This window comes from Pleurodeles waltl, chromosome 5 (genome assembly GCF_031143425.1).
Source record: "Pleurodeles waltl isolate 20211129_DDA chromosome 5, aPleWal1.hap1.20221129, whole genome shotgun sequence".
Taxonomy (NCBI): domain Eukaryota; kingdom Metazoa; phylum Chordata; class Amphibia; order Caudata; family Salamandridae; genus Pleurodeles; species Pleurodeles waltl.
Window position 1 is genome coordinate 1,856,602,814 of NC_090444.1, and position 25,224 is coordinate 1,856,628,037.

General features: G+C 45.3%; 1 protein-coding gene across 1 annotated transcript in view; it reads left to right on the forward strand.

Moving 5' to 3' along the window:
- The window catches only part of LOC138296880 (solute carrier family 22 member 7-like), a 255,388-nt gene that overhangs the window by 87,796 nt on the left and 142,368 nt on the right, over positions 1-25,224 (forward strand). The gene's annotated exons all lie outside the window — the stretch shown is intronic.

Genomic DNA, 25,224 nt, shown 5'->3' on the forward strand with positions numbered 1-25,224 from the left:
TCGCACCCTTCCCACTCCGCCGGCTCCATTCGGAGCCGGCTTCCTCGTGGGAAGGGGTTTCCCGCTGGGCTGGCGGGCGGCCTTCTGGCGGTCGCCCGCCAGCCGAGCGGGAAACACAGAATGGCCGCCGCGGTCTTTTGACCGCGGTGCGGTCATTCGGCGGCTCCCGCCGCCCGCCGGGGTCTGAATGACCCCCTTAGTCTTTTTTTCAAAGATTTTCTTCAGCGGGACGAACCTGCCAGTCCAATCCGACCTCCTGGAGCCCTTCTCCGGATACGCGATGCTGAATTCCTCGGTGGAGATTTTTACCTTCGGACTTAGTCGTTTCTTCGAGGTGAAAATCCTTCGACCGTGGTAAACCTGGATTTTGATCCGACATCCATGGAGCCCTTCTCGGATACGCTGGCTGGGAGGTCCTGGTCAACTTTTTACCTTCGGACTTAGTCTCTTTTTCAGAGATTTTCTTTACCGGGTCGAACCAGCAAATCAGGCCGGGTCGCGATTGAGGCAAGCCGGCTAGAGTTGCTGCGGCGGGTCGCTCCCTCTAGGGAGCTTTTTTACAAAAGTTGTCTAAACTTCTCCAAACTTCTGGGGCTTCTCCTAGATGTCCTTTTAAGGTTCTTTTGGGGTCCACAGCTCACCCCAAGGGTCCAGAAGTTCTGAGATGGTCTTTGGGGGGGTGCGGACTACAACTCCCAGAATGCACCTGTTGCAAACTCCTTTTTGGCCACTGGACAGTGGTCAGCTGGTCGCTTTCTTCAGGAGTTAGTGCAGGGGACTCTGGATAGCAATTTTCCACCTGTAGCAAACAGGGAGTCCCTCCCTGAACCAGTTGAAGCCAGGCAAAGTCCTTCTTGTGGTGAAGCCCAAGTGTGCAGCTGGTGCAGTCCTTCTGAGTGCAGGTTCCAGGTGCAGGCCAGGGGTCCAGCAGGGCAGTCATTCTTCTTCTGTTGTTCTTCCTTGTTGGATGTGGTAGGGAACTGAGGTGTGGGTTCAGGTCTGCCAGTTTTATCCTTGCTCCTGGGTGAAAAGCAGGGGGGTCCTGGTTCTCCAATCAGGTGCAGGGTCCTTCCCCCTGTGATGACCACTTCCCGGGAAGTGTGGCAAAAATCAATCCCAGGAGGAAACATTCTCTAAAAATCCATCATGGCTGAATCTGATTTTTGGAGGTTACATTTGGCTGAGCCCACCCACTGGTGTGGCTAAAAATCATAAACACACCCCTCTCCTGCCCTTTCCTAATCTAATCAGGGGGGCACCTAGTTGTCTGGGGTTGCAGGATGTGGGGGTGTTGCTGGTTGCTCCAAATGTCCTTCTCTGCCTTTGAAGACCAGTTTGGCAGCCCTCCCCCTTGCTGCCTCACCATCTGCTGAGGGGAGATTCCTTCCCACAGGCACATTCCTTTGTGTGAAGCCAGGCCACTTCACACCTCATCAAGGCAGCTTGGCCAAGCTCCTAGAGGCTGGCCAATCAGAGCACAGCAGCAAAAACAATGCAGGGCTGAAATTGGCAACTTTTCAGATAAAGTTTAAAACTCTTTACCTGAACAAGTTATATTAAATCCAACAACTGGAAGTTGTGGGATTTATTACAACAATTAATTTGCTACCAAACTCTTGGTATGCATCATTTAAGGAGACTTTACAAATTAAAATAAAGTCTCCCCATTCTAGCCTATGAAGGCCATTTACTACAATGAGGGAAAAACGAATTTGGCTGTTTTTACCTCACCAGGGCTTATAAAACTATTTTTATAAAGTCCCTGCCTATAGTTAAATGGCACCCAGCCCTAGGGGCACATAGGGCACACCTTAGGAGTGACTTATAAGTAAAAATAAGGTAGTTTAAGACTTTAGAACTACTTTTAATTCCAAAGTCGAATTTGCATATAACTTTAATTTAAAAGCAGCCTGCAAGACAGGCCTGCCTTTAAAATGACACTGGGCACCTCAGCAGTGAACCTATGGGTGCACCGCCTATGCTGTGGTCCCTAAACCTACATGCCCTACCATATACTAGGGACTTATAGGTAGGTTAACTTAGCCAATTATAATTATCCTAATTTGCATATCCATTTTACATAGAGCACAGTCCCTGGGACTGGTTAGCAGTACCCAGGGCACCCTCAGAGTCAGGAAAACACCAGCAAAAAGTGGAAAATGGGGGCAAAAAGTTAGGGGGCCTCTGCAATCAGCCCTGTTTTCCCACATTCAGTTAGGGCAATCTGCCAGTACCTGTTACGAACTGCGCTTGACTTCTCACCTCTGGATACAGGGTTGGCGAATATCCCCGGTCTTCTACAGGTTCTGGATAATCCCAGATAAGGGCAACCCTTTCTAGTAGCCACGGTGCCACTGTAGTGTGGTCAGTTTTACGTATATTTTGCGCATTAGCTTCAGGCCTTAGGCCTCTGTGCACTTTGCCCTAAATATATTTTATTCATTTGCTAACAGCTTAGAGCCTCCGTGCACTTTGCTCTAAATGCTTTCTATTAGGCTTCGTACTGTTATTTTACAGAATAGCCAGTTCTACGGTGTTGTTTTTTATTCATATCACACTGTTTTGCCTACTTCAGCACTGGAGTTCTTCATAACATATTCACTCTGTGCTTTAGTCAAGGATACAGTCTGGTACATTGCCGATAGACGTGGTAGGAGTCTAGACTTGCCATTCCTGCGTAGGAACATTTTGTGATTACGATGACATGTTAGTTATAAAATCACTTCCTTGTCCCAATACATGCAAGAGGGAGATTCCGACCAGGGAACCACAACTAGACGCTGACTGCCTCGTTGCAGATGCTGAACCAGATCACAGGCCTTTGCTCAGGTATGAGTGTGTCCGTCTCCCTAGTGATACAGAAAGGCAAGCTGAAAGCTTAACATGCTGTGCTCTAAATAGAACAAGCAGAGGGAGAGTAGAAACGGTTAGGAATTATGATAGCTTTATTTCTATGTTTTACTCTCCTGGTTACTATATCAATCCTACTATGTTGTATTGTTCTGGTTATTGCGGCTCACGCCTTAATATCTAAAATACAGTCGTTTTATTAAAACATTATATAAAACTTATACTGTCTTTGTCATTTGTATATGAGACCATATAGTGAATGAGAGAGTTGGTTTGGATCTGAGTGACCACGACTTCCCTGAGAAGTTCCAAAGATGTCATGCGCTCGGCTGCCCAATCATTTCTTCCCCGTGGGAGAAATGAGGCACTGCTAGTTAGCCGGAGCAACAACAGGATTTAGGGTGACAGAGTTCCTTACACGTGGGTCAGACTCAGTCCCCCACACCGTTATCGATCCTGCTGCCTAGAAATCCAGTAGTCTCATTTAGGAGAATGAGAGCCCACGCGACATGGCGCCGCCAACGTTTGGTCTGGCTCTAATGTTTGGGTCCGACTGACTCTCTCGGTCTCGTATATATTTTGACTCCTCGGTTCCGTATGCGGAGACGTCCGTGGGGCTGAGGGTTTCCGCCACCACAGGTTGGGTACATCCTATTACTTAGTGGTTGGTTGTTCAAGCTTGAACTTTGAAAGGAAATACCCCGATATTGGTGTGCCTTCTCTGTCCTAGAGCTATTATTGTTATACTAATGGCGAATACAGTTGTAATAAATATACCGCTTAATATGCGATTTCCGCTCACGGGTCATCTGATAGCACATGGACTGACGGTCCAGGGGGGTCCGGTCACTTTTGTGGTGGACGCCCATGCAGCCTATAGAACAGAACTTTTTTATTCTTGGGTCATATTTCCAGCAGCTGATGGGGGTACAAATACTTTTCACGAATATACTGTTGCGAATGTCCCTGGACAATACAGGGCTTATGCATACTTAGAAATACCTTTATCTTATCAAGAACACCATAATTGGCTTGATGGCGCCCTCCCACATTCAGTAACACCAGTACGGTTAGGTCCGTTGAGTAATGATGGTCCGACCTGGCCTTTATTGGCTACATATACACCATATCCTGGAGTGGCAAATGTGGCAGTGGCTGAAGTGCGTCGTTTATATGAGGAATTAACTGCAACGTACAGACGATTAGTTCAGTTTGTGATGCAGACATTAAATACTAATGCAGCGCGTGCTGCTCCAGCTCACCCACATGCGGTGGTGCCGGGAATAAATCCGGCCACTGTACACTCTGTAATGGGCAAGGTACCGGCTAAACGTGAGGAGACTCCATTTTGGCTGGCGCAAAAAATTAATACGCTGGAAGCAGTATTTCCCCATACGGGACCTCAGGATAAGCATAGAATTTTGACGATGTGTTTGCCGTATGGGATGGTTCCTACGGTGGATCTTTGTAATACTTGGGGCACGGTGTTTGCCGCTCTCTATACTACAGCACACGGTACACCGACTTTGGCTAATTTGCCGGAGGTGCTTAAACAAATTCAGGATGAATATGGGGCTGCCCCTGCCTTGGATTTAGGCATGCAATTGATGGGTAATTTTGACGCGGTTTCTTCTATTATTTTGAGTAATCTCAAGGGGGAGGCTGTAGCACTAGCGGTGCGAATGCGTCTTCGGGACGTTCCGCAGATTAATCAGGAGCGGGAACTTCCGAGAATAATAGCTGAAACATATTCTAGTATTGGTCGTGATAGCCTAGGGGCTCGACTGCAGAAACAAACAATTACAGGGTAAAAATAATAAGGATAATTCTAAGCAACAGCAACCTGAGGGTGCGAAAAAGCGCTGGGATAAGAAACAGCAAACACCTAAGAAAGATGGTGGGCAGTCTCCGCAACCGGAGACCCGACAAAATAAGTATAATTTCAGGAATAGGGATACTTTGAAGACGCCTGATAGATATCAATATACTGATACGCGCCAATCTCGTTCCTTTCAGGACTCCTCGGAGAAAAGAAGTGAGAGAGGTGGGCGGTCAGAGCGGAGGACGGAGTACGTGAAACCGAGACAGGATTCACAACGCTCAGCGGAGGTTTCTATTAAACAAGAAGAGAAACCGCTGCAACAAAAACAGCAGTTTAAAAAGAAGAAAGTGGCAGCAGTCTCAGTTAGACATGCCGCTCAAGAAGAGAGTTCTCTTGACGAACAAGACATGGGCGTTAGCGCTGTTAGACAGCGCGGCAGAGGTCACAATAGTTCGCCGGAGTCTTCTAGAGCATCTGGAGGCGAAAGCAACTGATGACTTCATACAAGTCGAGACGGCGGATATGCGAGTCTCTGATCCTGATCAAGTATATCTTGTGACTCTACGATTAGAAGGGGACATTGACCGCGTTGTACACGCCATCTTTTGGGACCATATGGTGAAATCATATGATGTCCTGTTGGCCGAACAAGATTGGCCACCTGACTTTGTTCGCGACTGTCCAGTTGGGGAGGAGGTTATTGCGCCTTCCTTTTCACCACTTGTTCCGAGAGAACTAGCGGAGTCATATGGTAAATTATGGGCTCTAGCACAAGCCCCCGCCCTATATAGAAATAATGTGGGGTGGGATAAACAATCACCTTATCATGTCATTCCCATTAAAGGAGGACCTCAGCCACAGCCGCAATATCCTATTAAATTTGAAGCAAGGGCATCGGTTCGGAAAATTCTTACACAATTGGAGTACCAAGGTGTGATTGAGCCTTGTGTCTCGCCGATGAATAATACCTTATTTCCGGTTGCTAAACCGGACCATTCCTATAGGATAGTGGTGGATTACAGACATTTGAATAGTCATACACGCACATATGCTATACAGAATTCACATAGCGCTGCGCTTATGAATAATATAGTGCGTAAAAAATACAAAACAACCTTGGATATCTCGAATGGATTATTCTGCCAGAATATAGCACCCGAAAGTCGGGACTATACCGGTTTCAGTGCGTTTGGCTCTCAGAAAAAGTTTAGTCGTTTACCTCAGGGGTTTAAGAATAGCCCAGGACTGTTCTCGGCTCGTGTGACTGAACTTCTGCACGAGTTGGACCCTGAGGCGTTATCATATGTTGATGACATTTATTTGAAGGACGATGAGATTCTACAACATCTCAGTCGCGTATCGCGCATTGTTGTGGGTTTTGCTGATATTGGTTATAAGTTTAATTTTAAGAAATGGAAGATTGCCTTCCTCAGTGTTATTTTCCTGGGATATGAGTTATCGAGTGAGGGCAAGAGCCTGGCGCCACATTTTTTGGAGAAATGTGCTTTACTGCAGCCTCCTAATACGGTTCGGAAGCTCCAGTCTTTGTTGGGGTTTCTGAATTTTGGCAGAACTTACATTCCTGATTATGCTACACGTATAAAACGCTTATATGATCTGATTCGCCCGAATTTTTCAAGTAGATTTTGGACGATTGAGCATACACACATACTGCGAGAGCTGCAGAATGATCTCTTAGCGGTTAAACATTTACACACGCGGGACAATAAAACTCATTTGGTCATCAGGGTGATTCCTGGGGCTGTTGGATTTACGTATGTCACCTTTAATGAAGGGGAGACAGTCCCGATAGCATACAAGTCCCACTTGTATTCTGCTGCAGAACAACGTTTTGCACAGACTGAGAAAATTCTCACTGCAGTACAGATGGCTGTGATCAAAGAAAGACCGCTAGCCCAGGGCCAACGCATTATTGTCGTTTCCCCAATTCCGGCCTTGGAGGCTGTTACAAAAGCGAGTGTTCCTAATTCGAAAGCTTTACACCCGCGGTGGATACAATGGGCTACGTCTTTGACGGCCACTGATGTGGATTACATATTTGACCCAAAGCTGCAGACTCAAGAATTTCTTCAATATGAAATAGAGTACCCGGTTCCTGCTGGCACATTACCTATTGACCAATATGAAGTGGTCATGTATACCGATGGCTCTGCGCAACCGGCGGTTGGGACTAAACAACAGTATTCTGCTGCTTGTGCGGTGGTGAGCGGGACTATGGAGGGGGAGTTTTCTGCCCCCGACATACTTATACTAAAACCTTGGGAGATTGCACGGCGCAGCTGGCTGAGCTCAAAGCTCTTTTGTTAGCGTTGGAGCATGCAGAGCCGGCGATATTGACCTTGCTAGTCTGTGACTCCTACTACTGTGTGCAATCCTTCAATGAATATCTGCATTATTGGAAAATGAATGGGTTCAGAGATTCTAAAGGCAACACCATTAAACATAAATTGTTGTGGGGTAAGGTTGCGGGTCTGAAAGAGACGCTTCCTAAAGTCCATGTTGTACATACACTTGGACACCAGCGCGTTGGAATACACGTTGCTGGGAATACTTTGGCTGATGAGGCTGCAAAGTCGGCTATGTCGCCATGTCGCGTGGACTCTCATTCTCCTAAATGAGACTACTGGATTTCTAGGCAGCAGGATCGATAACGGTGTGGGGGACTGAGTCTGACCCACGTGGAAGGAACTCTGTCACCCTAAATCCAGTTGTTGCTCCGGCTAACTAGCAGTGCCTCATTTCTCCCACGGGGAAGAAATGATTGGGCAGCCGAGCGCATGACATCTTTGGAACTTCTCAGGGAAGTCGTGGTCACTCAGATCCAAACCAACTCTCTCATTCACTATATGGTCTCATATACAAATGACAAAGACAGTATAAGTTTTATATAATGTTTTAATAAAACGACTGTATTTTAGATATTAAGGCGTGAGCCGCAATAACCAGAACAATACAACATAGTAGGATTGATATAGTAACCAGGAGAGTAAAACATAGAAATAAAGCTATCATAATTCCTAACCGTTTCTACTCTCCCTCTGCTTGTTCTATTTGGAGCACAGCATGTTAAGCTTTCAGCTTGCCTTTCTGTATCACTAGGGAGACGGACACACTCATACCTGAGCAAAGGCCTGTGATCTGGTTCAGCATCTGCAACGAGGCAGTCAGCGTCTAGTTGTGGTTCCCTGGTCGGAATCTCCCTCTTGCATGTATTGGGACAAGGAAGTGATTTTATAACTAACATGTCATCGTGATCACAAAATGTTCCTACGCAGGAATGGCAAGTCTAGACTCCTACCACGTCTATCGGCAATGTACCAGACTTTATCCTTGACTAAAGCACAGAGTGAATATGTTATGAAGAACTCCAGTGCTGAAGTAGGCAAAACAGTGTGATATGAATAAAAAACAACACCGTAGAACTGGCTATTCTGTAAAATAACAGTACGAAGCCTAATAGAAAGCATTTAGAGCAAAGTGAACAGAGGCTCTAAGCTGTTAGCAAATGAATAAAATATATTTAGGGCAAAGTGCACAGAGGCCTAAGGCCTGAAGCTAATGCGCAAAATATACGTAAAACTGACCACACTACACCCTCCCCTTGTCGGTAGCAAGTTGTTCCAACAACATAAAAAAAAACATGACCTAAATTTAAACCCAACATTTCGACAAGATGAGAAGACAACAAAGTCATAAATTTAGGAAACATGTGACGATAGAGCGAATTGCAATATAGTGTCAATTTAGTCGGGAGAGAGAGAAAAAAAATCCAATTGTCAAACAGAAGCAATAGAACGTAGAAGCTCCTCCACTTCGAGATATGTGAATATCGGAAGATCCACGCCACAAAGTACCATGGAGCAGGTGTGTTCCAAAGCCCCAAAACCATTCAGGGCGGCACCCCGTGTAGTGCCACGGAAAGAGACAAAACCATCTTCCTCCAGGAAGGGAATCTCATAATCCGCTTCACGAAGCAAACGCAACCGCAGTGCACAAGTCTGGGAATGAGCCCTAATCGGGAACATCAACAGATCAAGATCAACCACTGGAGAGCGCTGCAGTGAGAGACAGAAAGCCAGTGCATGTTCAAACGAGCACCAAAGGCATCGAAACACGGGTTGCACACAATCCAAAACCGGTCGGAACGACAAAGACCAGTCACACTCCAAATGAGCCAGGAGTGTTGCTCCAAAACGCTGCATCATGCGTTCACGACACAGCTGCGCTGACGGGAGCAGCAATACAGGATCTCGTTGCGGCGGGACAGCCATTGCGAAAAAATAGCAACAATAGCAAAACTCCAGCCAATAAAGCCAAAGTAATTGGGAAACCCCCAAAAATGCTTCCGAAAATAGAGTGTATAGCCGAAGGTATCAAACCGAATACGGAAGAGAAGGTGTGAACGAAACCAACACCAACGGCTTTGAAAAAATGAGCAATACCAGCAGTGCTAGATGCATTAAATATACGTCCCACAAGTTCACCGAAGTGACTCTGAAAGTTAGTATTCAAAAGGGACTGTATCTCCGCCGATGACCTTGCCACTTGAAGTGCGTAGGTCTCGCTAGCAGATGTAAGGGCCACATGCTTTTGAAACAATAAAGCTTTCAGCCGACTCAACTTGTCGAAATCAACCTTGGAAGTAGCAATATGAGGCCAGATGTCCGCTACCTCCCTAAATTCAGTAGGGGGAAACAACACATTCCCGCAGCACGTAACGGCCTTGTTGACGACAACGACGTAAACTATTCCGGCACGCATGCCACAGCAGCGTTCGCTGTTAAGAACAATGTAACTGCCGTTAGAAAGCACCTGGAAAGTGTTTTTAATTACCGGGACTGGAACTCCCTTCAGATAACAAGCTAAGTTAGCAATCGAAGCATTACACGCTCCGTGCAAGGACAGCTGTTTACAAACCATGGAATGGCTAACAGAAGCTTCGCATTCGCTACCGCTAAGAAAAACTTCCCGCAAACCATTAACACATCTGTACTGAAAAGGAAGCTCCCACACCTCGTGTATGTAACTGTCACCCAATAGTTCATATCTACCCACCGGAATGTGCTTCAAACAAGAAGTAAATTGCAGAGTGGAGATAGGCAAATTAATAACCCCATGAATCAACCACTCAGCTGACGGAATCTCAGCCACCGTAAAAGGCAGTTTCTCCAACTTTTCAATATTTAACATAACATACGTCGCTTCCTTCTTAGCCATCAATTGTTGTTGACGAGTTAAATTAAAGGAGATAAAGATCTCTCTGGCACGAATGTGCTGCCATGGAACGCGACCCGCCTTCAAGGTCTGAAGAGTCCAACTCAGCTGCATGATAGATCGTGTCTGACTCTGCCCATGATATAAAGAAGACATGTCTGATTTTATAATGTCAATAGCAGAAGAGACAATGCTGTCAATCGTGTAAACACGGTCAGAAAGGGTATGCATGCCATTATCAACAACAGACAAAGTCTGCAGCAGATTTTCTTGATCAATCTGTCTTAACCGGGCTGCAGCCTCCTGCTGGGAAAGTTTCCAAAACTCATTATACACTTCGTATAAGAACCTTTTTCTCCGGGGCACCTTGGGACCTGACAAGAAATCTTGTAAATCAGTACCATTAGACAGTAACTTGAGGTGTGACTTAACTGCACCCAGCGTGGAGTACTTCAACCATTGTTGACAAAGTTTCCCCACACTGTATGTAGTTATTATATCTGCATGTTCTGGTGAAATGTAACGAGGGTCTGCCCTACTAGTCCTGAACCCCCCAGAAGAGGTAACAAAACGCTGATGACACTGATTAGTGTCTACAGGCCACAATAACCACCCGCCCGGATGTAACGATGAAGCGTTAAGCGTACCATTCTGGACCCAATGCGTAAATTCACTAAAAGTAGCATTCACATAGTGCTCCCAGTTATTTAATTTAGAAGGGACAGGTATTCTAGGCAAAGTCAATTCTCTAATTGACGCCAAGCCCAAACAACTAGTCTGTTGTACTGTGTCATTGAGGAAAATCATTTGCACAGGGATAATGCATGCTCGAAATAATGTATCTCTGCCTTGCATCTGCCAATTTTTCGTACCCCAAACACTTTTCAAGTCAACAGTCTTCAACCAGTATTCATATCCTTCGACCGAAAGTTTAGATACAAACGAATTATAATACAGTAATTTAGTATTGGTCAACAAAATTTGCTTATTAGAATACGGTGTCACCTTAAAATAGTAAGACTTAGCGTTTCGCTGATCATGCCCAGAAAAATATGCAAATTTATCATTATACGTTTTCGAACTCCCTTGTGGAGGAGTCGAGCAATGTTCCCATTGTACATAATTAAAGATGGACTTAGGGCTACTCGCTTTGTGAATAAAGTGGTGTCCATAATAGGTGTAGCAAAACATATCACCATGATTATCTTTAAATTGGTAAGCATCTTCATCGTCATAGACAGTATAATATTGTAAATCTTTTAGCATAGCATCTACTGTCTTCACATCCCAATCATCAGAAACAATGCCTGGAATAACAATATCATTCATTGATAACTTAAGGACATACGGTATTTGAATCAGTTCAGTGGGACCATATATATCAAACATTACTTTATCCCACACAATTCCATCCGGAATTGGTATTGCAGAAATGTTCACATTGGATAAGTCTCTTCGAACCATATGAGACGAAAAATGTGGTCTCAACACAGTCTCCACGTGCTCAATGTCTGATCGATCAGGAAGAAAATTACCATGTATTACCAGAAAAAAGGTAACCACAAATCCCAACCATAAAAAAATAGTCAGTACAGCCATAAAAAGCCACAAATAGTTCCAAGGAACAACAAAATATGTACGTTTGAGCCAACTTAGTAGCTTACATGGACCTCGGATTGAAGACAGCGAAGACGAAGAGCTGGATACAGCTGCATCCGCGTCGTTGAAGCAGCCAGAGGCAGTTCTCGCAAAAGGTGCAACAGTGAACAAGGAAGCTGATGGAGGTTCTCTCCTAGGTACGCTATAAATCACATGTTCAGAAACATCAGTAGAACGTACAGCAACTTGAGAAAAAGAATCAATATCAATCGTTGACTGTGGAACAATCGCAAGATCATCTTCCACCCTCCCCAAGCTCGGAGAGGAAACATGGTCGGTGCTAATCACCTGCAGCGGGACTTCTTCCCCAGTAGTGAGAGGGATGCCGGAACTACTGGGTGTCCCTCTTGGTCTGCTGTGCAGAATCGGCCACATGTTGTAACTTGACATTATCAATGGAAACAAAACGAATTCCTTTGGCCCCTTGCAGCGGCGGCAAAATCACAGTTCTCGTGCCGCTCACCCCCAACACCGGGACAGGTGCTCGATAAGAAGGACCAAATTCTTTCTTTACTGCGACCTTTTCACGCACTAGATCCCCAATCCTGGGTATCCAACCAGTAGGTGTTACTGGCTCATCCTTAATTCCAGAGGAGGCAGCACTTGCAGAAGAGTTATCTTCACGGAATTGTTGTAAATCCTGCAAAACAGTGACACGATCATTTATGTCAAAGGGCGTTTCTGCCGCCTCCACACCAGGACCATCTAGATCATGAACATACATTTGTGTTCCGAACAGGCACTCATATGAAGTACGACCCCCCAGTGACCTTCTAGGCAAGTTATTAAGTGCTCTCTGTACTCCATACAGGTGGGCTAGCCAACTACGACCCGTACCTATAACCCTGGCTGTTAAGGATTGCTTTAAATCACGATTTAAACGCTCCACAATAGAATTTCCCTCGGGATGAAATGGAGACGAGAATTGGAGTTGGACCCCCAACAAAGCCATGGTGTCCCTGAATGCCTTAGAGGCAAAAGCAGGGCCCTGGTCCGAATGAAAAGCCGCAACTGCAAATGTATCGACAAAGATACGCAAATCTTTAATAACAGTCCGAGCGTCAGCTGAGCGCTGTGGCCAGATCCACACAAATCTGGAGCACGAATCTACAGCAACCAATATGTATTTGTATGCACTATCTGGTGTCAGTGGACCACAATGGTCCAAGTACACACACTGTAATGGTCTATTTGATATCAGAAGAGGAGTCTGCTGCGGGCGTCTAGCCGACGATGCTTTAATTTGTTGACAGACGTCACAACAAAGGACATACTGCTTTGTCTCCTTATAGAGACCAGGCCACCAATAACGGGCCTGTAAAAGCGAAATCGTGGCAGCCACACCAGCATGCGCAGATGCCACCCCTTCATGCGCTGCAGAAATTAATCGAGGTCTCTCAATCTTATTCGGTAACTCACGTACACCAACGCCTGGAATATTAACAACAGCATTTAGTGCACCACTCAAGCAGTAACTATATTTAGAAGGGAATCCTTTAGGAAATGGCATGCCATCAGCCATAGCTTTTATGGCAGCCAAAATCTCTATGTCTGGTTTTGAACTCGAACGAGTTACCGCGGCTACAGTGGCGATAGCCAACGTTTGGTGTGGCTCTAATGTTTGGGTCCGACTGACTCTCTCGGTCTCGTATATATTTTGACTCCTCGGTTCCGTATGCGGAGACGTCCGTGGGGCTGAGGGTTTTCGCCACCACAGGTTGGGTACATCCTATTACTTAGTGGTTGGTTGTTCAAGCTTGAACTTTGAAAGGAAATACCCCGATATTGGTGTGCCTTCTCTGTCCTAGAGCTATTATTGTTATACTAATGGCGAATCCAGTTGTAATAAATATACCGCTTAATATGCGATTTCCGCTCACGGGTCATCTGATAGCACATGGACTGACGGTCCAGGGGGGTCCGGTCACTTTTGTGGTGGACCCCCATGCAGCCTATAGAACAGAACTTTTTTATTCTTGGGTCATATTTCCAGCAGCTGATGGGGGTACAAATACTTTTCACGAATATACTGTTGCGAATGTCCCTGGACAATACAGGGCTTATGCATACTTAGAAATACCTTTATCTTATCAAGAACACCATAATTGGCTTGATGGCGCCCTCCCACATTCAGTAACACCAGTACGGTTAGGTCCGTTGAGTAATGATGGTCCGACCTGGCCTTTATTGGCTACATATACACCATATCCTGGAGTGGCAAATGTGGCAGTGGCTGAAGTGCGTCGTTTATATCCTGAACAACTAAGAAGGAAGCGACGTATGTTATGTTAAATATTGAAAAGTTGGAGAAACTGCCTTTTACGGTGGCTGAGATTCCGTCAGCTGAGTGGTTGATTCATGGGGTTATTAATTTGCCTATCTCCACTCTGCAATTTACTTCTTGTTTGAAGCACATTCCGGTGGGTAGATATGAACTATTGGGTGACAGTTACATACACGAGGTGTGGGAGCTTCCTTTTCAGTACAGATGTGTTAATGGTTTGCGGGAAGTTTTTCTTAGCGGTAGCGAATGCGAAGCTTCTGTTAGCCAGTCCATGGTTTGTAAACAGCTGTCCTTGCACGGAGCGTGTAATGCTTTGATTGCTAACTTAGCTTGTTATCTGAAGGGAGTTCCAGTCCCGGTAATTAAAAACACTTTCCAGGTGCTTTCTAACGGCAGTTACATTGTTCTTAACAGCGAACGCTGCTGTGGCATGCGTGCCGGAATAGTTTACGTTGTTGTCGTCAACAAGGCCGTTACGTGCTGCGGGAATGTGTTGTTTCCCCCTACTGAATTTAGGGAGGTAGCGGATATCTGGCCTCATTTGCTACTTCCAAGATTGATTTCGACAAGTTGAGTCGGCTGAAAGCTTTATTGTTTCAAAAGCATGTGGCCCTTACATCTGCTAGCGAGACCTACGCACTTCAAGTGGCAAGGTCATCGGCGGAGATACAGTCCCTTTTGAATACTAACTTTCCGAGTCACTTCGGTGAACTTGTGGGACGTATATTTAATGCATCTAGCACTGCTGGTATTGCTCATTTTTTCAAAGACGTTGGTGTTGGTTTCGTTCACTCCTTCTCTTCCGTATTCGGTTTGATACCTTCGGCTATACACTCTATTTTCGGAAGCATTTTTGGGGGTTTCCCAATTACTTTGGCTTTATTGGCTGGAGTTTTGCTATTGTTGCTATTTTTTCGCAATGGCTGTCCCGCCGCAACGAGATCCTGTATTGCTGCTCCCGTCAGCGCAGCTGTGTCGTGAACGCATGATGCAGCGTTTTGGAGCAACACTCCTGGCTCATTTGGAGTGTGACTGGTCTTTGTCGTTCCGACCGGTTTTGGATTGTGTGCAACCCGTGTTTCGATGCCTTTGGTGCTCGTTTGAACATGCACTGGCTTTCTGTCTCTCACTGCAGCGCTCTCCAGTGGTTGATCTTGATCTGTTGATGTTCCCGATTAGGGCTCATTCCCAGACTTGTGCACTGCGGTTGCGTTTGCTTCGTGAAGCGGATTATGAGATTCCCTTCCTGGAGGAAGATGGTTTTGTCTCTTTCCGTGGCACTACACGGGGTGCCGCCCTGAATGGTTTTGGGGCTTTGGAACACACCTGCTCCATGGTACTTTGTGGCGTGGATCTTCCGATATTCACATATCTCGAAGTGGAGGAGCTTCTACGTTCTATTGCTTCTGTTTGACAATTGGATTTTTTTTCTCTCTCTCCCGACTAAATTGACACTATATTGCAATTCGCTCTATCGTCACATGTTTCCTAAATTTATGACTTTGTTGTCTTCTCATCTTGTCGAAATGTTGGGTTTAAATTTAGGTCATGTTTTTTTTTAATGTTGTTGGAACTACTTGCTACCGACAAGGGGAGGGTGTAGTGTGGTCAGTTTTACGTATATTTTGCGCATTAGCTTCAGGCCTTAGGCCTCTGTGCACTTTGCCCTAAATATATTTTATTAATTTGCTAACAGCTTAGAGCCTCTGTGCACTTTGCTCTAAATGCTTTCTATTAGGCTTCGTACTGTTATTTTACAGAATAGCCAGTTCTACGGTGTTGTTTTTTATTCATATCACACTGTTTTGCCTACTTCAGCACTGGAGTTCTTCATAACATATTCACTCTGTGCTTTAGTCAAGGATACAGTCTGGTACATTGCCGATAGACGTGGTAGGAGTCTAGACTTGCCATTCCTGCATAGGAACATTTTGTGATTACGATGACATGTTAGTTATAAAATCACTTCCTTGTCCCAATACATGCAAGAGGGAGATTCCGACCAGGGAACCACAACTAGACGCTGACTGCCTCGTTGCAGATGCTGAACCAGATCACAGGCCTTTGCTCAGGTTTGAGTGTGTCCGTCTCCCTAGTGATACAGAAAGGCAAGCTGAAAGCTTAACATGCTGTGCTCTAAATAGAACAAGCAGAGGGAGAGTAGAAACGGTTAGGAATTATGATAGCTTTATTTCTATGTTTTACTCTCCTGGTTACTATATCAATCCTACTATGTTGTATTGTTCTGGTTATTGCGGCTCACGCCTTAATATCTAAAATACAGTCGTTTTATTAAAACATTATATAAAACTTATACTGTCTTTGTCATTTGTATGAGACCATATAGTGAATGAGAGAGTTGCTTTGGATCTGAGTGACCACGACTTCCCTGAGAAGTTCCAAAGATGTCATGCGCTCGGCTGCCCAATCATTTCTTCCCCGTGGGAGAAATGAGGCACTGCTAGTTAGCCGGAGCAACAACCGGATTTAGGGTGACAGAGTTCCTTACACGTGGGTCAGACTCAGTCCCCCACACCGTTATCGATCCTGCTGCCTAGAAATCCAGTAGTCTCATTTAGGAGAATGAGAGCCCACGCGACACCACTTGACAGGAAAAACCAAAGCAGACCGTACCCTCCAGAAAGAGTCCCAGAGGGAAAAAAAACCCAATCATTGGGGAAAAACCTCAAACAGGAACTCCTGAAGAGAAGAAGAAAAAACAGGACTTGACAACAGGAACAAAAAGTAGGCAAATAATTTCCAAGGCACAAAAAGCAGGAACGAAGAACGAAGAATAGGACCGAAGAGCACAACCAAAAGGAAGTGTTTGCAACGCAAGGTAGAGCAAGACTGACTGACTTATGTACTGAAAAAAAGAAAGTGACATCACAGGAAAGGACACCATCTTGAATTGGGAAAAGCCCATAGACAAGAATAGGAGAGGCGGAAAGAGACGCTGTGTCAAAGCGCAGCGTTACAGTACCCTAAAGTCAGATCAATGTACTCAGGAACTGGGCAGCCCATAACCTGTCAATCAGCTCATTACCCTGGGGAATGTGATGAGCATTAGTCTTGGTGACTGAGTACCCTATTGAGCCCCCTGTAATACACACAGAACTTTAGCTCTGGACTAGTGCCTGGTGAGGCAGCTTTTGGTACCAGGTCTACAGAGTTGGAACCGGGGCTACTGGAAGACTCAATCACCCTACATCCAACATCTTGGAGACTTCCTCCTTGATACTTGCCCTCACTTTGTCCGAAAGTCAGTATATTTTGTTTTTGACAGGGGGGCTACCTCCTGTATCAATATGATAGGTACACAGATGTGTAACCCAAAGAGAGAGGGGAATCAGAGAGGGGAACTCTCCCAGCAATTAGAGACAGTTCCTATACTGTTCTGAAATCAGGGTAGGCGAAAGATGTACACCTTCCACTGATCCATCTTTCTCTTTGGAGGCTAGGAGGTCAGGGAGAGGTTCACTCTCTTCTTCCTCCCTACCATCTATCACCAACAGTATGGTGAACTCGGACCTCTCAAAGTGGGGTCTGAAGCAATTGTTTTGGAGGACCCTTAGGGGCTATTTGAGGGTCTTGAGGCCCATCAAGGTGACCTTCCTCTTCCTTTCAACCACCTCATAAGGCCCAGTCCAATGGTCTTAGAAGAACCTGGGCTCCGTGGGTTCTATCACTCACAGTTTCTGTCCAGGCTGGAATTCTACAAGAGTTGACGTCTGGTCGTACCACTGCTTCATTACCTCCTGACTTGCCTCCAAGTTTTCAGAAGCCCGGTTCCAAAGCTTGGCCATCTAGCTCTGAATGGCTGACAAGTAGCTAACCACATCCTGGGGAAGTTTCTTGGTAGCTTGTTCCCTATCCTCCCTAATCAGGCTGAGGTCCCCTTACAAGTTGCCCATACAGCAATTCAAAGGGAATAAAACCAACCCCCTTCTGTGGTACCTCTCTGTAAGCAAAGAACAGGCATGGTAAGAGGGTGTGCCACTTAAGCCTCATGGGCTCAGGTAGGCCCTTGATCATGCATTTGAGGGTCTTGTTAAATCTCTCAACAAGCCCATTGGTTTGTGGATGGTAAGGTATGGAAAACGTACAAGTAACTCCATCCTCCTTCCAAATTGACTGCATGGAAGCAGATATAAATTTGGTGACCCCGTCAGAAACCCACTCAGGTAAACATTCCCATTAGGGCCTTAGCTACTGCAGGTGCAGTTGCAGTCCTTGGAGGGATGGTCTCTTGGTACCTTGTGGCATGGTCCACCAGAACCAAGATAAACCTGTTGCCAGAGGCTCTCTGGGGATCCATGGGTCAACAATTACGATGCCCACCCTTTCAAAGGGGGTGCCAGTGACAGGTAAGGGATTCAGGGGAGCGTTCAGCTTCTGTTTCGTGTTCCCACTGGCCTGGCAGGTCAAGCAAGTCCTACAGAAAGCACCTGAGGAAATCTTTTTCCGGGTCCAGTAAAAGTGGGTTTCAAGCCTGGCAAATGTCTAGTCCTGTCCCAGATGCCCTGCCAGGGGTATTTCATGAGCCAGCTCCAGTAGGAAGGCCCTGTAGAGCACCAGGGCCCTTGCTAGCCCATGCACAGGTGCCTTAGGCTCACTGTATAGGAGACCATCCTCCCAATAAATGGGGTGATTCCCTGATGTGTCATGAGCTGCCTGGGCTTCACCCTGTCGCCTCATGCCCTCCAGGGTTAGGTACACTGTCTGTACTTGACAGGATTCCTCCCTGGTGGATTCTCCTTCTTCTTGTCATCCAGAAAGTTCAGGCAAGTCACCAAGGGAGACAATGCCCTCCACAGTGGGCACTGGGGTGACCACCTCTGGCATCCCATCTACCTCTGCTGGGAGACATCCTGGGGCTGGGTTCCCACACCCCTTGCCTGTCAACATCAGGGCAGTGCGCGCTTTACGGGCTACTAGAATGTAAAAACCCAGCACTTTCAAGATAACGTAATTTATACATTGTGTTGATATGCTGTTGTTTAACCTTTTGCATTGCAGAATTTAATCCTGAAGACTTATTTTTAAGGTGCCTATAAATACTGTTCATTTGCAATGTATTGCTGCAGGCTTTCAGAGTGTGTCAGGGAGTGGTCCCTTTCCAGGGCCTTCTAGAAGCTTTCCCTGCAGCATGGCTGGGTGTGGTTTGTGGGCTGGGCCAAGACTCTATATAAGGGATCCAGCCCAGCTCCACGTGCTCACTATTCAGAGGTCCCGGTGCAGAGCAGCAGCAACTTCCTGAGCTCCTGTCCCGGAGGCCTACTTTGATCCTCCAGGCCTTGCCCTTTCACTTTTCTGGTGATTCTTGATCAGGGCGGTAAGACGGAGGTCAGGCTGGGCCCCCTATCCCGTTCTCGAAGGCTTTGGAGTTCTTGGGCCTAATTTGCATGATAAAAAATGTGCATGTGAATGTGCGCTTGGTGTTTCATGGCATTTACATGCTGACACTCGAATCGGCAAGACGCGCGATTCTTTGCTCGTGTACAACTTTTGATATTCATTGTGCGCTACCATTTTATGGCATTTACAAGGTAGCATTCGAATCGGCAAGACGCATGATTCATTTCTTGTGCTTAATCCGTGTTACTCATTGTTCGCTACCACTTCATGGCATTTACAAGGTAGCATTCAAATCGACAAGACGCGCAATTCATTTCCTGTGCTTAATTTATGTTATTCATGGTGCGCTACCATTTCATGGCATTCACATGGTGGCATTCAAATCGGTAAGAAGCGCAATTCATTTCTTGTGCTTAATTCATGTTATTCATTGTGCGCTACCATTTTCCGGCATTCACATGGTGGTATTCGAATCGGCAAGACGCGCAATTCATTTCCTGTGCTTAATTCATGTTATTCATGGTGCGCTACCATTTCATGGCATTCACATGGTGGCATTCAAATCGGCAAGACGCGCAATTCATTTCTTATGCTGAACTCATGTTACTCATAGTGCGCTACCATTTCATGGCATTCGTATGGTGGCATTCGAATCAGCAAGACGCTCGATTCATTTCTTGGGCTTAATTCATGTTATTCATTGTGCGCGGCCATTTCATGGTATTTACAAACTTGTGGAAATCCGCAATGTGCGCAATTCATGTTTCTGCATTCTAAGAAACTAAAGTGGTAGAATTCTAGATGTTATATTGTGTGTGCATAATAATTCCCTTAAGTACTATTCCTATGGTGTTATAGAATTCATTCAGATTATTTTCTTGTCCTCATGTAAAAGACTATGCTTGAATTTGAAAAGGTAATTCTAGAAGGTTCTGATGTTTTCTAATCCATGTGTAACATTTCATTGAGAGGTTCATTGAACAGTTGTATTAATCCTTCTTGATTCCTTCACAGGTAACCAGACATCTTGAGGCATAGCTATTTAGTCCATGGTTACGTTAGTCATGTTTCTAGTATGACAATGCTTAGAATCATAGTCTAGTAATGATTAATATGATATAATCTTGATATTGTGTGTTTAAACGTTTTTGCTTCCTACAGGTCTCCTTCACAGCTGTTCCCTACCTAATCCCCTTTTCCCCACCTGGACTCTCTTAGACTCTGTGACATTCTAATCAGAGTATTGGAGCTGTCTTGTGGTGGACGTGTTGGGAACGTGCGCAGACCAGAGGATCTGGTGACTCTGACATTGCCCTTCCCTTTCTTGGCAGTTGTCTGGGCCATTTTTCCAGGCTCCGAACTGCTTTGGTTCCCTTTCCTGGTAGCAATGTACCTGATGGTTGCACAAATACACTCAGGCAACCCTTATATTTCCTTCTAGGCAGTGTGCTCAAGATCATTCCCTAAAAAACAATCCATAGGATTGGCAGGGCTCACAACAACATTTAGAAGACCTGAGACCCCCCCCCCCACCCAAATGGAAGAAAGGACACTCAGTAATGGCCGTCACGGTTGTCAGCTACTACAACCTGGTGGAATGTATTGGGTAAAATCTGCTATGGGGCCATCAGCTGACTCCTTACTGTAGTCATACTGGCTCCTGTGTCCCTCAGAGCCTCATCTCCTTGCCCATTGAGGGTGACCCACTGCCTATACTTTGTAGTATTGGAAGGCATATGGGCCTTAGGCACCAACTCCACATCACACAGGGACACTTGGGTAACCTCACTGACTCCCCCCACTGACTGGGACAAACTCCCTTCAAAGCACTACACTCATCACCCCTGGCATCTTTCCTCCAGTGGGAGGCTGTGCCCTCCTAGGAAACTTCAATGTGTGTGTACACTCATAGCATTTTCATTCTGGTGGCCAGATTGGGAATAAGACCTTTTCCCTTGGGAGTTGTTTTGGGGGCATTGTGAGAGCAGAAGGCCTATCCCACCGCTCCCACCAATGTTAGAAATTGTGTTTCTGATTGGCAGAGGTATGCTCCCTGTTCAACCAAGAACCAGAATCCTAGTCAGTGCCTGTCACTAAAATAACCTAAATTAACCTATGCTCACCCCTTTGTAGCTTGGCACAAAGCAGTCAGGCTTAACTCAAGAGGCAATGAGTTAAGTATTTTTGAAACACTTCAAAGAGATACCACACATGGTTAAATAGAACTTAACTTAATGAACAAAACATGACAACAATGACAAAATCCAATCAGTAAACCAGAGTAGTGCCTGGCTACAAGTTCTGAGCTGCAGCAACCTGAGGAGGTGGAGGACAACATGTTCACAGGAGTGGAGCCCACTGCTAGGGCAGGGAGCAGTATGTCCTCCCACAACCTGTCCCCTGAGGGGCTGGCGGACTGGAAGGTAGAAAAGGATTTCAGGCTGCAGATGGCCAAACTGAACAGGGAGGAGGCAGTTGCCCATAGGGCTGGAGACAGACCCCCCAGGACACTGAGGCATAGTTTACCAAATTTAGCAGCACAAAAATTGAAATTTAGCAGCATTGTAGCTGCAATTTATCTTGCTACTTACTACACATTGCCTCTAAGTTAAACCTGTCTGGTCTGTACCATAGCTACTAGGGGGTTAAAATACCATGCGTCAGAGAAGTTGTTCAACACACAGTAACACAGAGAATCTAAAAAAATCAGCAAAGCACAATAACAAGATAGATAATTGTAACAAAAAAACAGTACATATGAGGCTCCTGGGCGAAGATTAGAAAATTGACGAAAGGGAAAAAGGAGGTTGCTAAATACTATTCACCATGCCAAGTGTGCATGCTGTGATGGGAATCCATTTGCAAAAGAGAAGGAAATGGTGGTATGCCAGTAAGGTGTGGAACTTATTGACTGATGCTGTAGCTTCAATGCTGTGTTTGCGGGGAATGAAGGAGTCACATCTGAGCAACAATCTTAATGCAGTAGACACTGATGTATGATGGACTCAATGTAGGGAAAATGAGAATGATAGGAGACTGCATGCTCCAACACCAAGCAAGGACTGATGAACAGGACCATTCCAAGACTGGAAATCGCAATGGTAATATTGTAAGAAAGGTATTGTGTCTTCATGTGAGTCACAAACCCCTTCATGCAAAAGTTGATCAATTCTGTTTGATGCCACAAATCCAAAGGGCATAGAGCTACACATGTAAAAGATGGTGTTATCCCTACATCACACTCAGGACAAGCAAATCACCACCCAGAAGAATTCTGATTATATGATTGAATTATTATTATTTTTTAATTTTATATAGCACGGCCCAAAGCTATCAGAGTGCTTTACAACACACAGGATACAGGGTTACAGCGGGTTACAGTAATAGTAGTTAAACTCAAATGTTTACATAGGTGGATGTGTACACGAGTTACCTCAAGAGACAGACACAACAATTTGGAATAAGACATACACAGTTAAAGGATCGTTGGGATGTTTAGATCATATAACTAATACAGATCAGGGCCCAGTGGAGAGAGGACTTAAAGCTGGTTTAGTGTGAAATTAACCAAGATGACTTTTAAATAGGAGCAACTTGAGGTCCTTTTTGAAGGTTGCTTGGTAGGTGGTTAGATGGAGTGAGGGAGACAGAGAGTTCCAGATTCTAGTGGCACTAACAGAAAAATACTGGTTCATGTATTGTTTTTGACTGAAGGTGGGGGTTCCAGGAGCAGGGATTGGGCATTTCTTGAAACCCCTATTTGCTCTTGAGATTTTCAGTTTCTTGTTTAGATAGGAACATGAGGAGGAGTGCAGCAGTCTCTGGTTATTTTGTGCCCACGCTTCAATGGGGAGCCATTGGAGGGTTAGCAGGGCAGGATAAATGTGGTAAATTTTCTTGAGACCTGAGAAGAAGCATGCTTCAGCATGTAGTGTTGCTCTCAGTGGCCCTAGATGAACTTTGGGAATGACAGAGAGAAGGGAAATTCCATAGTCTAGTCTGGAGAGAATAAGAGAGACCATTGTTTTGAGGTGTTATTCCGGAATGAATTGTCTGATGCCCCAAAGCTGCCTAAGTTGGTGTTTTGTGTTGTTAGCTGTGGCTGTGAAGATTGGGTTGATTATGAAGGATGATGCCGAGTGATCTGGCATTTTAGACAATGGCTGGGCAGCCATCCAGGGTGGGAAAGTTGACCATCCTATCTTGAACCTGAATTCTTTCTTTCTGAGGAGAGATTAAAAAAATCTGTTTTTGTTGGGTTGAGTTTTTAAATAGTGGTTGGGCATCCTGTTTTGAATCTTTAAGAGGGTATTTGAAAGCAGATCTACATCTTCTGGGGATGATATTTTCAAGTATATTTGGGTGTCATCAGCATAGAGGTTGAAAAGAATCCCAGAGTTTCTGAGAATCACACATAGTGGTTCTGGGTAGAGATTAAAGAGGGTTGGGTAGAGGATTCTTTAGGAACCCCTTGGTGAATGATGACTGGTATCGATAATGGGTTGCCCATTTTCAAAGTTTGGGAGTAGTTGGATAGTTAAGTTGAGGACAGTGCCTCCACATGCGTAGTTCAAAAATAAAAAGGAATGGTTGGCTAGGTAAGAAGAGAACCAGTTAAAGACAGTGCCTCCGCATCCCATGCATAGTTCAAGAATAGAAAGGAGGTTGTGATGGTTGCCATTGTTGAATGCAATGAATAAATCCAGGAGTCCCAGGAGACAAGAGTTGCCGGAGATGAGGATACTAAGGGAGCCATTGACTACTTGGAGGATCGCAGTTTCTGTATTGTGGCCCTGGTAGAAACCTGATCTGAAAGTTTCTAGGAGGTTGTTTGTTTGAATGTGTGAGGCTAGTTGAGATGCTACACAGCTGTAGATGACTTTGGCTAAAAATGAGAGTGTGGAGACTGGGCAGTAGTTGTTCAGGTTCTCAGGATTGAGAGGTTGTTTTTTCAAGAGTGGAGTGATTTGACCCAATTTAAGTCGTTCTGGGAAGAGGCCCTGTTTGAGAGAGGAATTGACCATGGTGGTCCATATAGAAGTAGGTGTGTGGCAAGACCTTTGCTGACAGAGCCTGGAATGGCATACTGATGATGATTTGAGGTTTTTACAATGGAGATAATTTGTTGTAGGTCCTGCTCAGAGATTAGAGAAAAAGAAGACCATGATTGTAGAGCCCTACATGGTAGAGACTCAACAGTTTCAAGGGAGCCATTGCTTGGAAGCAAGATATGGATGTCTCTAACTTTTTTATCAAAGAAATCCACAAAGTTGTTGTAACAGGCCACGGATGACTTAGGAGCAGAAGTGGTAGAGAGGTTAGTAGACTGTGCAATGACCTTGAACAAGTGCTTTGGTCTATTGTTTGCAGAGTTCACGAGGGCTCTCATGTGGGAGGATTTGGCTCTGAGGATTTGGGCTTTGTATTGTTTTCTGTCTTTGCGAAGCTTACTCATACTCAGGTGAGAGGGTGCTTGTCTCCACTCTTTCTCATATTTTCTGATAAGGTTTAGTTCTTCATAAAAGTCTTGTGGAATCAGGGCCTAGATGGTTTTGGTTGGGATAATTTCCACTCCAGGTGTGCCCATTTGTCAATACGGAATTCCATGCAGGATTTGATATAATCGAAATTAGGTTGGGAAAGGCCATGGCTTCTGTGTTGAGGTTGGATGTGCCTCTGAATCATATTTCATCTTTCTTGGGTTACCCCTATGTTTTGGCATAAGAGCCGGTTAGAGAGAATGGGATCTGCATGTGATCTGCAAGTGATCAGATCAGTCGACTGGGATGGGGTCATATGTCTTTCGGTAGGATGAATTGCAGAATATCGTATCCAGAATGGTGCCTTTGTGTTGTGTAGGTTTATGGCAGTGTTATTGGATGTTGTTGGCATTGAGAAAGGAGATAAAGGGGGTCATTCCGACCCCGGCGGAAGCCGCCCGCCTGGCGGAAACCGCCAGAAGACCGTACCGCGGTCAAATGACCGCGGCGGTCATTCTGACTTTCCCGCTGGGCCA